This window comes from Panthera tigris, chromosome C1, assembly GCF_018350195.1.
Source record: "Panthera tigris isolate Pti1 chromosome C1, P.tigris_Pti1_mat1.1, whole genome shotgun sequence".
In the NCBI taxonomy this organism is placed as follows: Eukaryota; Metazoa; Chordata; class Mammalia; order Carnivora; family Felidae; genus Panthera; species Panthera tigris.
Window position 1 is genome coordinate 107,562,272 of NC_056667.1, and position 21,657 is coordinate 107,583,928.

The 21,657-nt window shown below is 38.6% G+C and overlaps 1 protein-coding gene across 1 annotated transcript in view; it reads left to right on the forward strand.

Moving 5' to 3' along the window:
- ARHGEF4 (Rho guanine nucleotide exchange factor 4) overlaps window positions 1–21,657 on the forward strand; it is a 177,150-nt gene that overhangs the window by 109,741 nt on the left and 45,752 nt on the right. The gene's annotated exons all lie outside the window — the stretch shown is intronic.

A 21,657-nucleotide genomic window follows, 5' to 3' on the forward strand; every position in this document is an offset into this window, starting at 1 on the left:
TCTCTGCTTATGCCTGTTTTCCTCTGGATCTTGAGCTGGTTGTTCTTCATATCTTAATCACCCTTACATGTCTTGAAACACATGTGTTGTATGCTTGTCTAGTTTTTCTGATTGTTCCCCATAAAAGGATTGTGTGAATTATAGTAGGCCATCACCAGAAGCAGAAGTTCCTTATCTTTATATTTTTTGATCTGCCTATGTTGCTGAGTATATTTTTAGTCCTTTGATTCTCACTGTAATCTATGTTGTGCATTGACTGCATTTTGCCTATTATTCCAGTGATAAACACCTAGATTGCCTTCAACGATTACCACAATTAGTACTACACAAAACATATAGCATTGTAAGTATTTCTTTATAAACATTGTTAAGTGTTTCTTTATAAAACGTGTGGGAATTTGGGGGGACTCTATCCCGGAAGAGTTTGCCAAAACATTGGGAATACCTGTGTTTGTTCTAATTAAGACCTGCCAGGTGACATGCATCAATCCAGTTTCATCACTATACTTTCCACCAGCACTGTCCCTACACTGTCACCAAAACCTGGAATGTTCCAGCTCCCCAATGTCTATCAAGTCTAATAGAAATAAAGTGATATCATAATTTTAATTTGCATTTCTCAGATTACAATTTTTCTATTGGATTTCTTTTGTCTCATTGATTTTCAAGAGTTCTTTTGTTTTTAAACAGTACCCTGTGTTAGATGCAGATATTGCAAATATATTCTCAATCTGCCATTTAACTACCATCTTATTCATAATGTCTTCATTGATAATATTGTTGGTTGATGACTTGTGCTTTGTGCTGTTATTAAGAAGTCGTCTACTGCCCTATTTCTTCTATATTATGGGTGTTTAATTTTATATTTTTACTGTTTAATTTATAAGTCTTCAAATCATCCGGAGCCCCCTTTCATATCATGTGTTGATAGGAATCCAATTTCATTTTTCTTGATATAAATAATCCAGTTTTCCCAACACTAGCTGTTGACATCTTACCTTTTCCTCTCTTTTCATTTCTTTTCATTTTTAATAAACTCCTGTCTTTTTTAAACATGTTAGTTACTAACCAGTTTTCAAGTTTTATCCCCCTAACCCCTTGTTCCCCCAAATCCTGTGATGCTTGTTGCATGGTTTTACACAGCATCATGCTTTTTAGGAATACATATGATACGTTGCAAAACTACATGTATTTGGAAATCTCCATGATAAAATCTTTTTACATTTTTAAAATAAAAACGTAAAACAAATAATTCTCTTTTATTCCAGTTTTGCTAAAAGGTTTTTTTTGTAAGTAAGCATTAAACTTTTTAATATGCCTTTTCAGAATTGATTGAAATATATTTTCAGTTATTTCTCTTTTTGTCTGCTATTTGGTCAGTTTTATCAATAGATTAGCTCATATGGAACCATCCTTGCATTTCTGGATGAATCCCTATTTTACCACAATATATTATGTTTAATGCATTGTTATATTTGGTTAGCTAAGATTTTATTTAGGATTTTTGCGTCTGCTTTCATAAAGGAGATCTAAACCTGATTCACTGTTGTCGTCGTATTCCCTTATTTGGTTTTGAATCATAGTTATACTACCCTCAAGTTAAGCAGTTTTTGTTCTTTTTCTTTTTTCTAGAACAACTTGTATAAGATATGAATTAACTATTCTTTTGAAGATTTATAGCTTCCTGTATAAAACAGTCTGGTCCATGGGATTTGACACAGGAAGTTTTTTGTTTTTACGCTACCATTTTAATTTCTTAGATCTTTGTTGGTTCAAATTTTCTTTTATGCCAATTTTACCATTTTATGTACATTTTCACCATTTAATGAACTTTTTCAGAATGTATTTATTTTATCTAGGTTTTCAGATTTAGAATTGAATGAGAAACACAACTACAACCATACCTAGAAGGAAAGATATATGCCTTAAAGTGGCTAGAGAAAGTCAAAACCAAAAAAGAAGCCCTAATATAAAGAAAAAAATTAATAAATCTGATAACATTAAAATATAAAACCATGCTTCAAAGGACAATCTAGACAATGTGACTTTTCAGACTAGAAAATAGGCCACATCATAGCGTAAGAAAGATATTTACAATATTTTGTAAATGGCAAAAGATTAGTGTAAAGAACTTCTAAAAATAGATAAAAGGAAGACAGACAGCTCAATATACAAATGGATTTATGGTACATATAGGCAATTCTTAGAAGAGGCACTTGAATAATCAATAAAAATATGAACAACGCTCAACATCACTGATAATCAAGAAAGCAACATACAAGTCATATCACATCCTTCAAATTGGCAGACACTTTAAGTGCAAAAGCGAAATATTGGTGAGGATGTACATGGTCAGGAATTCTTGTAAATTGCTGGTGGGAGTATAAATTTATATAGGCTCCTCAGAGAGTAGTTTGTCAATATCTAGTAAAGTTGAAGGTAATCTTCTGTGTATCCTAGATAAACTTGTCAGTATATGCATGAGGGGACAGCTGTGTGTTGATTAGTGCTTCAAGGTTTCACTATAATCAAGAACATAGAAGAAGCAGGGTTCAGAAGGATACATGCAGTATGATAGTATGATAGGGTTTATGTAAGTGTGCAAAACACAAATAACAGAATTCATAATAGTATACCTTTGGCTATATACATGTGTAGTATTAGCAATATAACAATACCTTTGGATATATACACATTTAGTCAGATTATACAAAATGCATGAGAATACAGGACAATTTTAAGTACAGAGATATACCTCTGGAGAGGAAGATAAAGAGTTTGCATGAGGATGGGGCATCAGATATACTCATAATATTGTCAGAGATCAACAGAGAATATAGCAAAATGTTAATTAGCACTTGTTTAATTTTTGTGATGATTGTGTAGATTTTTTCATTTTATTTCTGTACTTTTCTGTATGTTTAGTTTGCATTTATTCAAAAAATAATTTACTGAGCACCTACTAGCTGTCAGGCTTTGTTCTGATGCTTAGGATAGAGCAGTGAACACGATGTACATGTTGTCCTGTCCTCGTGGATCTTATAGAGTTTAAAATGTTTTAGAATTGGGGCACCTCAGTGGCTCAATCCAACTTCTGCTCAGGTCATGATCTCACAGCTCATGGGTTTGAGCCCCACATCAGGCTCTGTGCCGACAGCTCAGAGCCTGGAGCCTGCTTCGGATTCTGTCTCCCTCTCTCTCTGCCCCTACCCCACTCATGCTCTGTGTGTGTGTGTGTGTGTGTGTGTGTGTGTGTCTTTCAAAAGTACACATTAAAAAAATTTTAATAAAAAAATAAAATGTTTCAGAATTAAACTTTTTTAATGCTTAAGATAATTTTTTTAAAAGACCAATTTGCACAGAGAAAAAACTGAGGGTTGCTGGAGGGGTTGTGGGTAGGATGGGCTAAATGGGCAAGGGGCATTAAGGACGATACTTGTTGGGATGAGCACTGGGTGTTATACGTAGGTGATGAATCACTGGATTCTGTTCCTGAAATCATTATTGCACTATATGCTAACTAAGTTGGATGTAAATAAATAAACAAATAAATGACCCATTTGGGAGCTCTTCCTTCTATAAAGCTCTAATTACACTTTTAAATTCATCCAATTTCATTTCTCTTTATCCCTGGAATCAGGCACTTAAAAAGCTGCGGGGGCAGGGGAGCAGGGTGGTAGTTCACCTGGGTGGCTCAGTTGGTTAAGCATCTGACAGTTGATTTTGGCTCAGGTTATGATCCATCGGTTCGTGGGATGGAGCCCATGTTGGGCTCCACACTGAACGTGGGGCCTGCTTGGGATTCTCTCTCTCTCTCTCTCTCTCTCTCTCTCTCTCCCTCTCCCTCTACCTTTCTCCCTCCCTCCCTCTCTCTGTTTCTCTCTCTCTTTATGTCTCTCTCTCAAAATAAGTAAATAAGCATTAAAAAAAAAAAGCTGAGGGCAGCAAACATACCACTATGGTGCAGAACATTGAGAGGAGGGTGCACGCGGCGGGAGGCATATAGGAAGCCACTGGACTTTCTGCTGACTTTTGCTGTTGCTGTGAACTTCAAAGTGCTGTTAAAAATAGTGTACTGGGGTGCCTGGGTGGTTCAGTGGGTTGAGTGTCCAACTTCAGCTCAGGTCATGATCTCAACGTTCATGGGTTTGAGCCCAGCGTCGGGCTCTGTGCTGACAGCTCAGAGCCTAGAGCCTGCTTCAGATTCTGTGTCTCCCTCTCTGTCTGCCCCTCCCCCTGCTCTCTCTCAAAAATAATAAACATTATTTCTGTCTCTCTCTCAAAAATAAATAAACATTTTTTTTAATTTTTAAAAAATAGTCTATTTAAGGGGCACCTTGGTGGCTCAGTCGGTTAAGCAACTGACTTGATCTCAGTTCATGTCATGATCTCACAGTCGTGAGTTGAAACCCTGTGTCCAGTCCCACATCCAGCCCCGCTCTGACAGCACAGAGCCTGCTTGGGATTCTCTCTCTCCCTCTCTCTCTGCCCTTTGCCCACTCACATATGCACTCTCTTTCAAAATAAATAAACTTTTTTTTAAATGGTCTATTTAAAAGGAAAAGAAAGCTATGGGGGAAGAAAGCTCTTTGTAAAATCAGCCTTCATAAACAGAATGTACAATCTAAATGAGCTATTGGTCTGCCTCCCATATTAGTTTTTCAGGATTGTGGTTTACACTTTTAGGTTCGTAGTTTTTGTAAATAGTCACCTGTGGGAACTGTTTCCATGAATAAACAAGGGTGGCTTCTAATTACTGTGGTCACTGAACGTATTTGGGCATCCTTACTTTGTGCAAGACCACATAAGGGGCCATGGGGACCAGAGAACAATAAGCAGAGTTCCCTGCTCCCAGAGCGCCAATATTGTTCGTGGTCATAATAGATACTAGTAACAGCAGCTGTGACCCTTCACTCTTCTACCTCCTGCATCAATTATTGAAAGATCTGGAAGACTGGGTCACCAGGGCACTCAAGGACTGCTGTGCACAGGACTCTGTGCCCAGAGATCTGGGGAGTCAGTAGTGGTTGAAGCATCAGTAAAGGATGGTAAAGGAGGCCCCTAAAAGATGAGCAGGCACAAGCTGACAGCCCTTTCAAACAAGGGAATGGCCTGACCAGAGGCACAGGGCCTGCCCAAGAAGTGTCAGAGCAGCCGAGTATTCAGGACAGGGAAGGTAGGTATCAAGCTATTCATGGATCAGAGGAGATTTTTTGAAACCACAGACATGAGTGAAAGGGCCAAAGGGGAATAAAAAGGCAGGAAGAGAGAGAACAGGAGAAGGCCAAGGGCAGAACCCCAGTACCTGGGTTTTGGGGTGTGGACACAATGGGAGGAGGTGAATAAGGAGCCAGCGCAGTTGTCCTATGCTGCTGAACCAAGGTTCTGAGTGGGCATGACAGGCAGCCTCTGTGCTCTGGGCTTGTGGGTCTGTCCAGGACTGAAAACAAGGAGCACTGCCTGACTGTGCAAACCACCATATACCCAAATTAGTGAAAGGCTTCCCCCAGGAAAGACCAGTAGTCACAGCTGGCAGCAGTTGTAGGACGGGCAGCATCCTTGCTGAGTCCTAGCATAGACACTGACAAGAGTCATATACACACAGGTGTCATATCAGGGTTCTGACAGTTCTATGGGACTTGCCACAGGCCATGTTCCAGAGTTAGTGAGGACCTGTGGTCCTCAGGCCCCCTTACTCCACTTCTGCCAGATGCTCCAAATGTTCCATGGCCATGACCTGAGTTCCAGACTTTCCTTGAATGGAGGTCTCTTTCCTGAGGACCTGGTCAGTCTCACTTCTACTTCTGTACAGAAGTACAGGATGTACTGTACTTTAGGATGGCCCAGAGCAAAGCAGAGACCACTAGTAGCAGTTGTGTGTAACCAGAGCAAAGGATTGGAGACAGTCCTTCCCCTCAGAACTTCACATGAAGCTCAGAGCTAAAGGGTCCCAGCCAAAAGAGTCCCTCTGGGATCCATGTCTGAGAGCTGGAATGTCCGAGTTGGACGTTTGCACCAGGTGTGTATGGGTGCCCTCTGTGGGTCAGGCCTTGGCAAGGTGGTGGGATACAGTTGAGAGCTGGAATGTCCCAGTCAGACGTTTGCACCAGGTGTGTATGGGTGCCCCTGTGGGTCAGGCCTTGGGCAAAGTGGAGGGATACAGGTGGAAACAAGAAGTTGTTCCAGGCTTTCACTGAAAGTTTACCCTAGCACAGGACCCAGACCAGTAAAAGGGGCAGTGAAACATACATTATCAGGAATGATTGCAGAGTGTTATTGTTCGTATTTCTGTAGACACAAGTACTGGGTGCTGTGGACATTGAGGAAGGAGGAATCTCACCAGTCTGGAAAGTCCCAGAAGATATCCAGGGGACATATGAAAAGGCCACAGCTAACATCCTACAAATGGTGGAAGACTGAAAGCTTTCCCCCTAAGATCAGGAATAAGACAAAGATGTTTGCACTCACCACTTCCATTCAGCATTTTACCAGAGGTTCCAGCTAGAGCAATGAGGCAAGAAAAAAAAATAAAAGCCACCTACATTGGAAAGGAGGAAGTACAACTATCTCTATTCACAGATGACATCATCTTCTATATAGAAATTTGAAAGAATACACACACATACACACTCACACAAAAACTAAAGCTGATAAATGAATTCCAGGATTCAGGATCACACACAAAAATGAATTCTATTTCTGTCTTCTAGCACTGCACAATTTGAAAATGAAATTAAGAAAGCAGTTCCATTTACAGTAGCATCAAAAAGAAAACTTTTAAGAATAAATTTAACAAAAACAATGCAATTCTTATACACTGAAAACTATAAAACATAACTGAAATAAATTAAGGACCCAACTAAATGGAAAAACTTTCCATGATCAACAGATTCAATGCTATCCCTATCAAAATCCCAACTGCCTTTTTTGCAGAAATTGAATGATCTTGAACTTAATTCATATGGACTTTCAAGAGAACCAGAATACCCAAACAACCTTGAAAAAGAACAGTCAGAGGATTCCCAATTTCAAAACATACCACAAAGCTACAGGAACCAAGACAGTATAGTACTGCTATAGGATACACATATAGTTCAGGGCATCTGAGTGGCTCAGTCAGTTGAACATCTGACTTCAGCTCAGGTTATGATCTCTCAGTTTGTGAGTTCAAACCCTGCATCAGGCTCTGTGCTGACAGCTTAGAGCCTGGAGCCTGCTTCAGATTCTGTGCCTCCCTTGCTCTCTGCACCGCCCCTGCTCATTCTCTCTCTCTCTCTCTCTCTCAAAAATAAACATTAAAAAAAATTTTAATAAAAAAATAAAGGATACACATATAGGTCAATGGAATCAAGTTAAGAGTCCAGACATAGATCTATATATCTATTCTCAATTAATTTTCAACAGGTGTACTAGGACCATTCCCTGGATGAAAGAATAGTCATTCAAAAAATAATGCTGACACAAATGGACATCCACACACAAAACAATATAGTTGGGCCCCTACCTCATGCCATATTAAAAAATTAGCTCAAAATGCAGCATAGACATAAATATAAGAAGTAAAATTTTAAAACTCTCACTGTGCAGGGCAGGATATGGGAGGCATGGCTCCACAGGAGAAAAGCTAGTGAGGGGTTTTAGTTGAAAACTAAAGGAGTCAGCAATAATAGGGTGGAGAGATCAAGCAAATTAAGACAGTCTTCCCAGCATTAGGCGGAGCGATTTGAAATCTAATCTTGGAGTGGTTGGCTAGGCCATTGCTGGGACATTGCAGATATGTGTACTACAATATAGGAAGGGCAGAGCAACCCAGAGTATGTTCAGAAGAGTGACAAGGCTCACTGTGCTGTGTCCACACCTCCTCTGAGATCTGTGTTCTGTATATATGTAGTAGTACTATCTCTTTCCCTGGGCACAGATGTGACCAGTTCTCTGGGTGTCACGAGGTGAACAAGACTGAGAGGTGCTTTTACTTGCCATCGAGAGCTTTCCCTTGTCTGAATGGACTTCTCCACATGGGTGTACTTGCTCTGATCCCTTACATACATCTGCTGACTTGAGAGTCCAAAATAGACTCTCAAGTACCAGCATGCTCATTCCTGTTTATGTGTCTCCACCCATGCACTTAGTAACCTCATTTTGAGTTCCTTCCCCACTCTTCTCTTTCTCTCCAAATCATACCTACCCTTCCCTGGCCATGCCAGCCCATATTTGTCTTTCTTAGCTCCTTTCTGGGTTACTCATTTACCCCTATGGAGAGCAGAGATGATCAGCTGTTACATTCCTGGACAATTTCTCAGTCTTCTGCTCAGTTATTGATGTGTATCATGGACAGTGGCAAGATTGGTATTATCTGTTCTTTCTGTTAACAGCTTGGTTGAAGTTATTTACATTGTTGCCTCATTTATCATGCATTGATAGTTTCATCAAGCAGACTGTCCCATCTCCCATAGATCATAACAGGAGTATTAGGCACATGGTTGTAGTTCAAGAATGCCTGTTACCTTACTGGTTCTACTGACTCTTTTGTTTGGGGACACAACTGTGTGATTACAAAGCCCATGTTGAAATCTGGAGCCAAAATTATTTATCATCAAAATGACTAATTCCACAAGGGTTTAGGGTCTTTGTACTCATAGCAACTTTCTCTGTTTTCATCTTTCCAAAGTTCTCCAAACAAACCTTTTTTCTCCAGTGGTCCAGAGCCCCTCACAGTCTTCCTGACAATCCAGAGCTTCTCCCACTCCTGGTCCTGCCCAAATTCCTTGCCCCTTCCTCAGGTTATCACAAATCCCAATTGTATATAAGGTCCAGCTCCAGTGTCTCTGGTTCCGGGAAGCATCCCCTCCACATGTCTTCCTTAGGGTCTTGTACATGGGAGTCCCTGCAATTCCTCTGCATTTGGTTGTTTACTATCATCTTGTTCACCGTGGTTTCTCAGCAGTAAGTAGTTTGCTCTAGATATAGCTAGACTTCACATCCAGGCCCTCCCACTTACTCCGGATCACAACCGCTCTGAGCCTTACTCAGTTCCTTATTTGTAAGACAGCGGTGATTCTTGTTTCACCCTATCTTTGTAGTGAGTAAAATAATATATATGAAAATTCCTGGTGCATCTTAACTTCTCAGTAAGCTTCTTAGTTTTATCTTCTCCTTCTTTTTAAAAAATATTTATTTATTTATTTATTTATTTATTTATTTATTTATTTTGAAAGAAAGAGAAAGTGCATGTGCAAGCGGAGAAGGGACAGAGAGAGAGGAAGAGGGAGAATCCCAATCAGGCTCCATGCTCAGCACTGAGCCCGATGCAGGGCTCAATCACACAACTGCAAGATCACAACCTGAACCAATAACAAGAGTCAGACGTTTAACCGACTGAGCCACCCACACACTCCTATTTTCTTCCTTCTTGAGCCTGAGAACCATCTCTTAAAATTTCTCCAGTAATCTCTGCAGAGAATTCTCTTCTCTGAGCAGAGTTCTGTCAAAGCAGAGACACTCAGTACTTAACACTGACTGATGGGAATGTATGGTTCACTGAGTCCCCAGAAGCACTGGGATGAATGCCCTTGTGGGCACATGGCTGAAAAATAATTTAAAAGACACTCTGTCCAGACTTACTGGGTCACTGAGAAAGATGACAGCCCAGCTGCCTAGGAGGGTCTGCCCTGTCTCAGAGACTCAAGTGACTCTGATGTTAAGATTGAGATAGTCTTTTCTGAACTCTGACTTAGCCAGCAGTCTGCCCTGCTCTGGACAGTACGTGACAACACTTGCCAGAATGCAGAACACTTGCTAAAATGCAGAAACATTGAGGAGAAAATGATATCTGACAACCTAGCCTAGAAATCCAAACCTAAGCAGTTATATGTCCATCAGCTGATGGCTTTCAAATCTGTCTCCTGGAGGAGGAGCCAAGATGGTGGAACAGCCTGGAAGCTTTTGTGTGTCTCACGTCCATGAAATACAGCCAGACCAACACTAAACCATCCTACACACCTAGAAAACTTATTGGAAGATTAACAGATCTGTCTCCTGGAAAACAGGCTTTGGTGAAATTGATGGGCTTAATCAGAAAGAACTTAAGTAGGATAACTGGGTGATAATGGCTTTGAAACAGTTATGCAGAGATCCTTCACAAGGAGTTTTTGTTGAAGTAGGACTTTTTTAAACCTCAAAGCTTTCAACAGCCCAAGGGCCATCTTGGGAGGGACATCACGGGAGGGGAGCTGCACCCCACAGAGCCCCCCAATGCCCTGGAGGTCTGGACCTGCCTCTGGGGGAGATAAGTAAGGGAGGAGCCTGGGTCAAGTGTAGTGTGAATTCTGGGCACAACTTTGGAATCAAGATATGTTAGTTTTTAAACTACATTCTGAAATGTTTCCATTTTATGATTGTCTTTTCCCCTTTTTTTAAATGCTTATTTATTTATTTTTGAGAAAGAGGTCAGGGGAGAGGCAGAGAGAGAGAGAGAAGGAATTTCAAGCAAGCTCTGTGCTGTCAGCGCAGAACTGGACATGGACTCAAAATCTCAAATCGTGAGATCATGACCTGAGCTGAAACCAAGAGTTGGACGCTTAATTGACTGAGCCACCCAAGGCTCCCCTGTCTTTTCTCCTCAAAACAAAAAGAAAGGCTCAGGGAGGGAAGTGGGTTGACAAAGCTCACTTAGCAGCAGAGCTAAGCCCTCTTGGACACACCTCTGGAGCTGGTATCAATAGTCCTTCCAGGGCCATGCCCCAAGCTCTGCCTCCCTGTCACGTGTATTCGGACCACAGGGCCTGCCATCCTCAGCCAACCTCCAGGTGTGCGCAGTGGCCTCTGTGCCACCCACATCCTTGCAGAGCCCAGGTCTAGATCTCCGTGCCAATGTGAGAATGAAGAATGACCTGTACCCAGGGGGCACACCTTTCAACTGGTACCTTCTGGAGGCAACATCTCCACTTTTGTATTTAGTCCTGTGTTGGCATAGAGCTTGCATATTGTTTCATGGTTGCCTCATGGAGTGCAGGATCAATTCCTTGCTCAGTGTACTAAAACCTGGGAGAGATCTTGAGTCTGATGACACCACATATACACCAAGAGATTATGAAAAGGTTTGTTGCTCACATAAGGGGGCTCTCTGGGAAAATAGGGTAGACTGCCAGCATGCCTGGAATAGCTGAAGCAAAGAGTGGTATTGGTTTAGGATTTTATTGTGTTAGGGGTGGGGTGGGATGAGTGCTCTCCACTTCCTGCCACCTCAGAAAGGGCTGCAAAAGGCAGGGGGGATCCTCAACAGGATTTGTTAACCCCTAAAACACAGAGAGGACTTTGCCTTTCTGAGGGTCATAATCTAGTCCCGAGCTGTGCTGTTTGCAGTGTGAGTGGGCTTGTTCTATAGAAAAGGCTCAGTTGGAGTGTTTTTGGTTCAAAGCATGGATTTTATATAAGTCAGGCTTGGGGGGCATGGGTTTTGGAGCTAGAATGTCTAGATTTGAATCCAGCTTCATTCACTATTTCTTTGGCCATGTGACTTTAGACAGATTAATTTAAATGCTCTGTATCTCAGTTTCTTTAAACTGAGGTAATAGTGCCTATCTAGAGGTTTGTTTGGATTAAGTGAGATTATAATAAAACACTAACTGAATTTCTAATACATAGTGAAGACTCAAATTATTATTATTATTATTATTATTATTATTCTGAATGTACCAACACATGCAGTAAAATAAGAACATAAATCAGCCTGGGTGGCTCAGTCGGTTAAGTGTCTAACTCTTGGTTTTGGCCCAGGTCATGATCTCATGGTTCATGGGCTCAAGTCCGAAGTCAGCAGTGCAGAGCCTGCTTGGGACTCTCTCTCTCTCCCTCTCTGCCCCTCCCCAGCTCATGCTGCTGCTCACACACATACATACTCTCTCTCTCTCAAAATAAACAAATAAACATTAAAAAAAAAAAAGAAAGAAAAGAAAGGCATAAAAATTGGAAAGGAGGAGGCAAAGGTATTATAATTTGAAGATTACTGTTTATTCCTGGAAAATTAAAGAGAATTAACTATTACATGCAAACAGATTCAGTAATGTAATTGGTCACAAAACTGGTGCACAGAATTATATATCTAATATAAAAGGCAAAATAAATAAAATGTTAAAAATCAGCCATTTAAAAATATATAAACAAGAATAATGCAAGAAAAGGTGTCATACCTCACACCTATCTCTACTCAAAATTAAAAGATACCTTTTGATCTTGAAAAGAAAGGTGATGGAGCTATATAAAGAAGTTTTTAAAATTCTACTGAAACAAAACTTGAAAGTTAGAAAACTTATTTTTAAATATTATAAAGTCAAATCTCATCTCTTTCCTAAATTAATCTAAAAAGTCTACTTAGTTCAGTTCATTCATTTATTCAACAAAAACGGAGCATTTTCTAATGTCCTCCTGTCGTTGTTCTAGAAGTAAGGGCATAACCACAAACAGGACAGCTGTGGCATCTATCACAGTATGTGGAGGTAGCCAGGTAGTGGTGTTTGTGAAAAGTGGCATGGAGAAAAAGTTTAGAATACCATGAGGCCAGTTATACAAAAGTAGGTGTTCCAAACATGGTGGCCTACTTTTCTGAGTTAGAAGAAACTAAAAAGATACAACAATCAAATGCAGAGTGTAAATATTGTGGCCTTTTGCTGCTACCTAATACCTGATACCCTACCTGACCCCAAGTGTTCATTCATTCATCAAATTGTTATTGAGGCATTGTCCTTATTGCTGAGATACAATGGACACAGAAACCAGTTATAAAAACTTCTTTAGAGGAAAATTGAGAGCATTAATGTGAGCTATAGGCTAGCCGATATTATTGAACTAATGTTAATTTTATAATATTTAATAATAGTATTGTGCTCATATAGGAGAATGTCTTTCCTAGGAGTTATATGCTCATGCTTTGAAAGGTGAAGGGTCGCCATGGCCACAACTTACTTTTAAATGGTTTAGCACAAAACAAAATGTGTGAAATAAATCACTTATGTGTGGGAGAAAAATGTATGCATAAAGAGAAAGACCTAGAGAGGTGCTGTTTAAGGGCACAAACCTGCAATTGGTAGCTAAGTAAGTTCTGGAGAAGTAATGCACAGCAGAGTGATTATGGTCAACAGTACTTACTGTATTATAAAACTTGAAAGCTAATTGTTCTCACCACAAAAAAGAAAGAATTATGTGCCTGATTACAAGTGTTAGCTAATGCTGCTACAGGGTGTTAATCACATTACAATATATAAATGTATCAAATCAACATGTTGCATTCTTTAAACTTACCCAATGTTATATGTCAATTGCATCTCAGTTAAGAAGAAAAAACTAGATGAAGTGAATGTGGCAAGTGTGAACAGCTGGTGAATCTAGGTGAAACAGCATACTTTCAGGTTTGCCATTTTCAAAATAAAAACTGGGGGGAAATCCAAGTTCTCTCTCTACAGTTAAAACCTCAGACCTCATACACCATTTGAGAACTGCCTTGTCAGCAGACTTTGGAAGACTTGTGAGCAGAGACTGGGCAGGGAGCTTTGATACTGAAGAGGAGAGAAAATTGCATCCTCACAGATGAGCAGGTTAGCATTTGAAAGAAAGGTTGCATTTCACAAGTCATGGTCACGTGCATTAGAAAGGCGTTATAGGATCTCCTAATAAAACATTAAGGAGCTGTCATTTGTTGAGACTGTTTAGATTATGTCTAGTTTATGTCACTCAAGGTTCTCTCTGTTTAGGGGCCTGAATTTCTTCATCAGCATATTGGTTGTGAGAGCACAGTAATGGAGAACTGCCTCTTACAGTCTTCAAGAGACGGGGATTCCAAACAGTACTGGGTGCCTGAGTATTTCATGAAGAAAGAAAGTCCAGGTTCAACTCTGGACTCAAGCACTTACTATGAAATTTCACTATTTTTCTTCACCTCCACTTCCTTAGATTTAAAATGGAGATGATAAAATCTACTTTCTGAGTTGTTATTAGAATTAAAGAAGAGAAATGATGTAAAGCTCCTGGCAAAATGCCCTGCCATTTAAGAAGCATTCAGTGGTCACTGGTTCCATTTTTCCTTGGATAAATGTTAAGAATCATATATATGTGGATTTATATACAAGTTAAATTTTGAAAAGCTGAATCTTGACACGTAGGTATATGTATGTGTATAGAATATGGATCTAGAAAGATATCTGTCAAATTATTGATAGTGTTTTATACAGGGAGTATGGTGGGCAGTATTCCACTATTTACTTTAGATAATGTTTAAAATTTTTTTACAATGAGAACATATTTGTTTCATAATTAGAGAAAAGAAAGAAAAGCTGAGTGGTTTAAATGCATTGGATGTAGGAATGGGTTGCCTACTACCATTAAAAGGAATCTTGTGATGAATCCTTGTGATGAAGACTTTCCTTCTACCATTCATCTGCAATCATGATTTTATATGCAGGAGTTTTGTTTTTTAATGAGGTGTCCTAGACTTCTGGCCAGTAATGCGACACGGCAGGATGGGAGGAGAACAGAAATCGATAAGAAATCTGTCCTCAGGTATTTTGGCTTGCTCTACCCTTGCCTCCCCATTTCCTTCTAAGAGGATAGGATACGCCCTGGGCTCTGCTGGAAATGCTGGGGCTATGAGGGCCTGTCCAGGGGTCCCCTCTTCTATTCAGTGAAACTGTTTATATTCATTTACACTTTTAAATAACAGAAACTTAACTGAATGATTTAAGAGAACCATCATGCATCGGCAGCATCCCATCTAGCAGACAGAAAGGAGCTTCATCAAACTGCAGAAAAGGAAAGGTTTTTAAAGGTAGAGAGCAGAAAAAAAGGAAATTATTAACAAAGAATCCATGGTTTTAGGCAAGGTCACCCTCCTCAGGGGGCCGGAAAGGGTCTATCAGTAAATTTCCAAGTGCTGACCAGGAAATTCAAGTTGATTCAAAGGTTGAAGATTACATTCCTAGGGAAGGAGGATAGTAAGTCTTGTTTGCGGATGTGGAGTCCTTAACAAAGTGTGTCTCCATTTTGGGCCTGTGGTTTTCTTTTTAACAATACTCATGGGACAGGCGTGCAATGGTAATATGTGCGCAGAACTAAGGCTAGTCTTTGGCTTGATAGAAGAATATCCCAAATGGCTAAAGGCCATTCTGGTTTAATCATTAACCACAGGCAAGAACCCCTTCATTATTACTCCCATCAGCCACCATTCCCCTCTTCCTGGATTGAATACATTAGTTTTGATTTTGGAAGACTTTATTGCTTTAGAAAAGGCTTCGTCCTTACACTGGGCCAAAATCAGCCTTTCTGTCGCTTTTCATTGTTGCTTATGCTTTAAAGTAATTCAGATAAAGTTTTATTGCTCTTAAATGTGACAACCCTATAAAAGCCTGAAAATCTTTCTCATCTACTCTGTATCCAAGTGTTCCCTTTGCCAGGATAACCACCAATAGTTACTTATAACTGTTCCTGACATTTATAGACATATCATTGTCCCAGTTACCTTCCACCAGACATGCTCATATTGGTGGGGGTTCATCTTGAAAGTATGTTGCCAAGTACCAGACATAGTATTCCAAATGTGTTCAGTCAGACACAATGGAACTTATACCTCCTTAGATCACCACAGTACTACATTTAAGATATGTGTATATATCTAAAGAAGTTAGAAAAAGAAGAGCAAGTTGAACTCAAAGTTAAATAGAAGGAAAGGAATACCAAATATGAGAGAAGATATTAATTAAGTATAAAGCCTTTAAAAAAGAAAGGGGGGGGCGCCTGGGTGGCTCGGTCGGTTAAGCGTCCGACTTCGGCTCAGGTCATGATCTCACAGTCTGTGAGTTCGAGCCCCGCGTCGGGCTCTGTGCTGACCGCTCGGAGCCTGGAGCCTGTTATGGATTCTGTGTCTCCCTCTCTCTCTGCCTCTCCCCTGTTCATGCTCTGTCTCTCTCTGTCTCAAAAATAAATAAATGTTAAAAAAAATTAAAAAAAAAAAGTATAAAGCCAAACATAGGATAAAGATCAATAAAAACAAATGTTGTTCCCTTGAAAAGTCTAGTAATTAATTTGTTAAAGTCTGAAATTCATAACCCCTACCAAGAGTGATCACAGAGGGTAAGAAAGAGAGAAGACACAAATTCCCAATGTGAAGATGGGAAAAGAACTCATTACAGATCATATAGATATTAAAGAAGTCTTAGGACCATATTTTGAGCAACATTTTGACAATAAACTTGAAACTTTGAAATCCTAGAAAAACCAGCTTATCAAATTTAACCAAGAAGAAACAATATCTGCAGAGTTTTATATCTAAAAAGAAATTAAATTCATAATTAGAAAACCTTCTCACAAAATAAAATGGGAGTATGTGGCTTTACTACTGAATTCTACCAAACTTTTAAAGAAGAAATAACACCAATCTTATATAAACTCTTCCAGAGAATAATAAAGGAGCAAATACTTCCCACTTTGTTTTTTGAGGCTGTATAACATTGAAACATTACAAGACGTACTTATTAGAATAGAGAAAAGCTCTAAACAAAAAAATTAACAAACAATGCAGATTCTGCATTGTAAAATAATGGACACATCTAACCTGGTTAAATTCTCAAAAATCAGTCAGTAAGTATAACTACTGTGGGAAACAGTTTGGCAGTTTCTTAAAGAGGTAAACATACACTTACTGTATTACCCATTCCACTCCTAGGTATTTTCACATGAAAAATGAAAATATAAATCTTAAAAAAAATTATAGCACCTTTATTTTTAATAGTCACAAAACTGGAGGGGTACCTGGCTGGCTCAGGTGATGGAACATGCAACTCTTGATCTTAGGGTTGTGAGCTTGAGCCCCACCTGGTGTAAAGATCACTTAAAAAAATAAAATCCTTTAAAAAAAATAGTAGGGGTGCCTGGGTGGCTCAGTCGGTTAAGCATCCGACTTGGGCTCAGGTCATGATCTCACGGTTTGTGAGTTAGAGCCCCACATCTGGCTCTGTGCTGACAGCTCAGAGCCTGGAGCCTGCTTCAGATTCTGTGTCTCCCTCTCTCTCTGCCCTTCCCCCACTGTGTTCTGAAATAAACATTAAAAATAAACATTAAAAAAAATTAATAAAAATAAAAAATAGTAAAAAAAAAACCTGGAAACACCCAAATGTCCATTAGTAGGTGAATAGGTAAACAAATGTGGTGTATCCATACCATGGAATACTATTCAACATAAAAAAGAATAAACTACAGATACACAGAATAGCATGGATGCATCTCAGAACCATCATGCTGAGCAAAAGTCAGACAAAAAAGATTGAATGATTCCATTTACATAAAATTCTAGAAAATCCAAATTAATCTATATTAATAGAAAGCATAATAGTGCTTGCTGCAGACAGGGATAGATGGAGGACAGGATTTCAGAGGAGCACGAGGAAACTTTTGGGGATGACAAATGTAAGTAATCTTGAATGTAGTGATGGTTTCACAGGTGTATGTGTATATCAGCACTCATCCAATTTTACACTGTCAGTTATACCTCACAAAGTTACAAAACAAATTGATCATTGTAACTGGCCACATGACAATAAAGGAGAAAATCATAAGATCATTTTAATAGGTCTAGAAAAAGCATTTGACAAAATCAACATTTATTCATGGTTTTTTGTTTTTTGTTTTTAACTTAAACTAACACTAAAAAGTGTTACCAATAACAACAAAGACCCTTAAACATCATACTTAATGGTCAGGTATTGGAAGCTTTTCCTCAGAGATCAGGAATGCCACATGGATGCTGGTCAGCACCACTTCTGTTTAACATTGTATTAGATATCTTAGCCAGAACAACAAGGCAGGAGAGAAGAAATAACAACTGCAAAAAAAGGGGAAAAAACTCATTATTTCAGGATGACATGATTTCATAATTAGAGAAATCTGAGTCTTCCCATTGGAAGGTAATCAGGATAGTGATGTGTCTAGAAATACAAGGACACAATTAGAATTAATAAGTGTATTTATAAGGACACTAGATTAAAAGCCAATGTGCAAAAATCAATTGTATTTCTACACAGAAAACAATTAGGAAATGAAATTTTTAAATAATATATTTACTTATATTACTTAAATATATTTACTTATATTATTTAAATAATATATTTACTTCAATGCCAATTATTTGGCATTGAAAATACCAAAACATTAAGAAAAAATCTAGTAAAAGTTATTTAAGACCAGCAAGCTATACTATATAAGTGAAGGAAATTAGAAGACCTGAATAAATGGAGAGATATACCCTGGCAAGGGATTAGAAGATCCATTCCTGTAAAGATGTCAGTTCTCCCCAATTTTCCCTTCCATTAACTTAATAATTATACATTCTTTTATTACTCGTTTAGTGGTTAGCCTACATATTACAACATCGTTGACTTGTTAAAGTATAAAATGGTATTTACAACTTCCTTGACAATGCAAAGACAATGTACTTTCATTTAATTTACCCGCCTCCCACCTTTTGTATCCTGTTGTTTGTATTTTACTTCTATAGTTTAAATTCCACAAGATATTGTTACTGTGTACAGTCAACTGTCACCTAGAATTACCCACTTGTTGACTCCTTCCTGGCTTGTTGTTACTCTGTTAGAGATAATATGGCTTACTTAAGAGCAAGGGCTGCTGTCATAATTTTCTCTTTATCTTTGCCAATAATTTTACTCTGATGAGCTAGGAGTACTTTTCATTGTCATCATCCTGATCAGGTTTCACTGTGCTTCTTAAAACTATAGCTTCATATCTTTTGTCAGTAACGAAGAATTCCCAGACTGTATCTGTGTTTCTTCTGCCCCTGTTATCTCTCCTCTTTCTTTACTCCAGTTACATCCATATTAGTTTTTCTCATTGTATCTTTTATGCTCTTAACATTCTTTACTATATTTTCCACCTTCTTTCTCTTTATGCTTCAGTCTCAATATTTTTTCCAAATTGTGTTCCAGTTCACAAAAAATCTCTCTTCAGCTATATCTACACACTTAAACTTTCCTCTGGTTTCTTAATTTCACTTATTTCTCTTTCAGGTCTATAATTTCCATTTTGTTCTTTTTATAATTTCTAGTTCCGTGCTAAAATTCCCAACCTTTTCTTTTAATTCTCCAATGTATTAAGCATAGTTATTTGATTTTTTTTTTTTTTTAGAGAGAGAAAGCAGGGGAGAGGGGCCGAGGGAGAGGGAGAGAATCCCAAGCAGGCTCCACACTCAGCACAGAGCCCACCTGGGTTCTATCCCTGAGTTCATGACCTGAACCAAAATCAAGAGTTGGATGCTCAACTGACTAATCCAACCAGGCGCCCTGTTAAGCATAGTTATTTTAAAGCCTGAGTCTCACATCTTCATTTTGAGTGCTTTGTGGATATGTTTCTATTGTCAATTATTTCCCTTAGCTTTCTTTTTTTTATTATTTAAAAAAAAAAACTTTTTTTTAATGTTTATTTATCATTGAGAGGCAGAGCATGAGACGGGCAGAGTGAGGGGGAGACACAGAATCTGAAGCAGACTCCAGGATCCAACTGTCAGCACAGAGCCTGACATGGGGCTTGAATTTACGAACCGAGAGATCATGACCTGAGCCGAGGTCAGACACTTAACCAACTGAGCCACCCAGGAGCCTCTCCCTGAGCTTTCAATCTCATGCTTGTGTCTCCTCTTATGCCTAATTATTTTTTATTGAATACTGAACATAGTATACCTATATTTTGAGAAATAATTTATGGCTCTGAGTGATCCCATCTCCCACTAGAGAAGACTTTGTTTCTTATGGGCAGTTAGCTAGTGGCACTGTCAATCTTGTATCACCTCACATCTGGGATTCAGTCCCTGTATGAGAGCTGGTCTGTCTCTGTCTTATTTCTAGGGTGTGGCTCATTGAGGCCCCAACCCAAAGCTTTGGGAATTTACTAGGGTCTTTCCTCATTAGAATGTCCTGTCCCCCAGCCCCATGTGTCTGGTCAAAATCTCTGCTCAGCTTTTTCAGTCCCTGTTTCAATTCAATTTCAAACAAATAGGCAAATGCTTGAAATGGAAACAGGCCCACATGCTGCATATGCCCTCCAAGCCTCCCCTCCTCTCCTCAATTTTAGCCCTATAATTTCCTATTTCCTTAATATCTCCCTGGGACCTTCAAACAGATTATTTGTTTATATTTCACCCAACTTTTCTTAGCTATTATTCCTACCTTTTTTTTTTTTTTTAGCGAGGGTATTTTCTTCTGTTTATTGATTCCTCCCAAGTATTTGTTTTAAAATGTAAACAGCTTATATTTTCCTATTTATGAAAATAATATATTCTTCTTGGAAAATTCAAAATAACAGAAAATTATTAAAGTTAAATTCACTTGAAATCCCACCATTCAAAAAATTGACACTGTTAACATTTTGGTAAATAACTTTCTGTATATGTATATCTTTTTCATTATTTGTCTTTTCACTACTTTTCATAAATAAGGTCACACTCTACTTATGAATTTGTAACCTACTTTTTTTGAGTACTATGTTTTTAGTGACTTTATGTTTTAATATATAGAGAAAAATCATCCTTTTGAATTTGGCTGCATGATATTTCATTATATAAGTACTTATTTTCTTGGGATAAAGTCCTAGAAGTAGAAAAGCTAGATCAATATGGTTTTTTCTTTGTAAAACTTTTCTTGAACTATAATACACATACATAGAAGTACATACAACAATAATTGCTGTATACTTTGATGAATTTCACAATTTTAATTCCTGTGCAACCCACACCCAGATCAAGAAATAAGACATTATTCTCACAACAGTCTTTGTCTTTTAACAGGGGGTTTTAGCCCATTACATTTAATGTGACCATTAGTATAGTTAGACCTACATTTACCATTTTTTTCTTTCTCTCACTTCTTCGTGTTCCTCTTTCTCCTTTCTGGTCTTCTTTTGGGTTAATTTATTCCTTTCATTAAATATCATTTTTGTTTACTGTTGGTTTGCTACTATTCCTTTGCATTGTTTTATAATTCTTGCTCTAGAGATTATAATATATATCTCTAACTTCTCACAGTCTACCAAGAATAATACTATGCCACTTCATGCAAAATGTAAGAACCTTGCATTTATTGCTTTCTCATTTTTTATGATAGGGCTGCCATATATATTCATCTACACAAACTATAAACCCCACAAAATAATGTTATAATTTTTGCTTTAAGCGTTTTGAAGAAGTTGACTTTTTTAAAGAACGTGTTGTGTGTGCCCACATTTCCACCACTTCCGGTGCTTGTCATTTCTTCTGAAGATCATCTCTTATTATTTCACCACAACCTGAGGAACTTAATATTTTTTGCAGTAATGATCTACTTGGTCACTAACACTCTTAATTTTTATTTTTTTTGAAGCTGTCTTTATTTTACTTTTATTCTTAAAAGACATTTTTGCTCTGCATTGAATTCTGAGTTGACAGCTTCTCCCCTAGCCCCCAGCAATTCAAAGATAGTCTTTTTATTTTTAATGTTTATTTATTTTTGAGGCAGAGAGAGAGAAAGAGAGACAGACAAACAGAGCGTGAGAGGCAGAAGGGCAGAGAGAGAGGAGGCAGAATCCAAAGCAGGCTCCAGGCTCTGAGCTGTCAGCACAGAGCCCAACATGGGG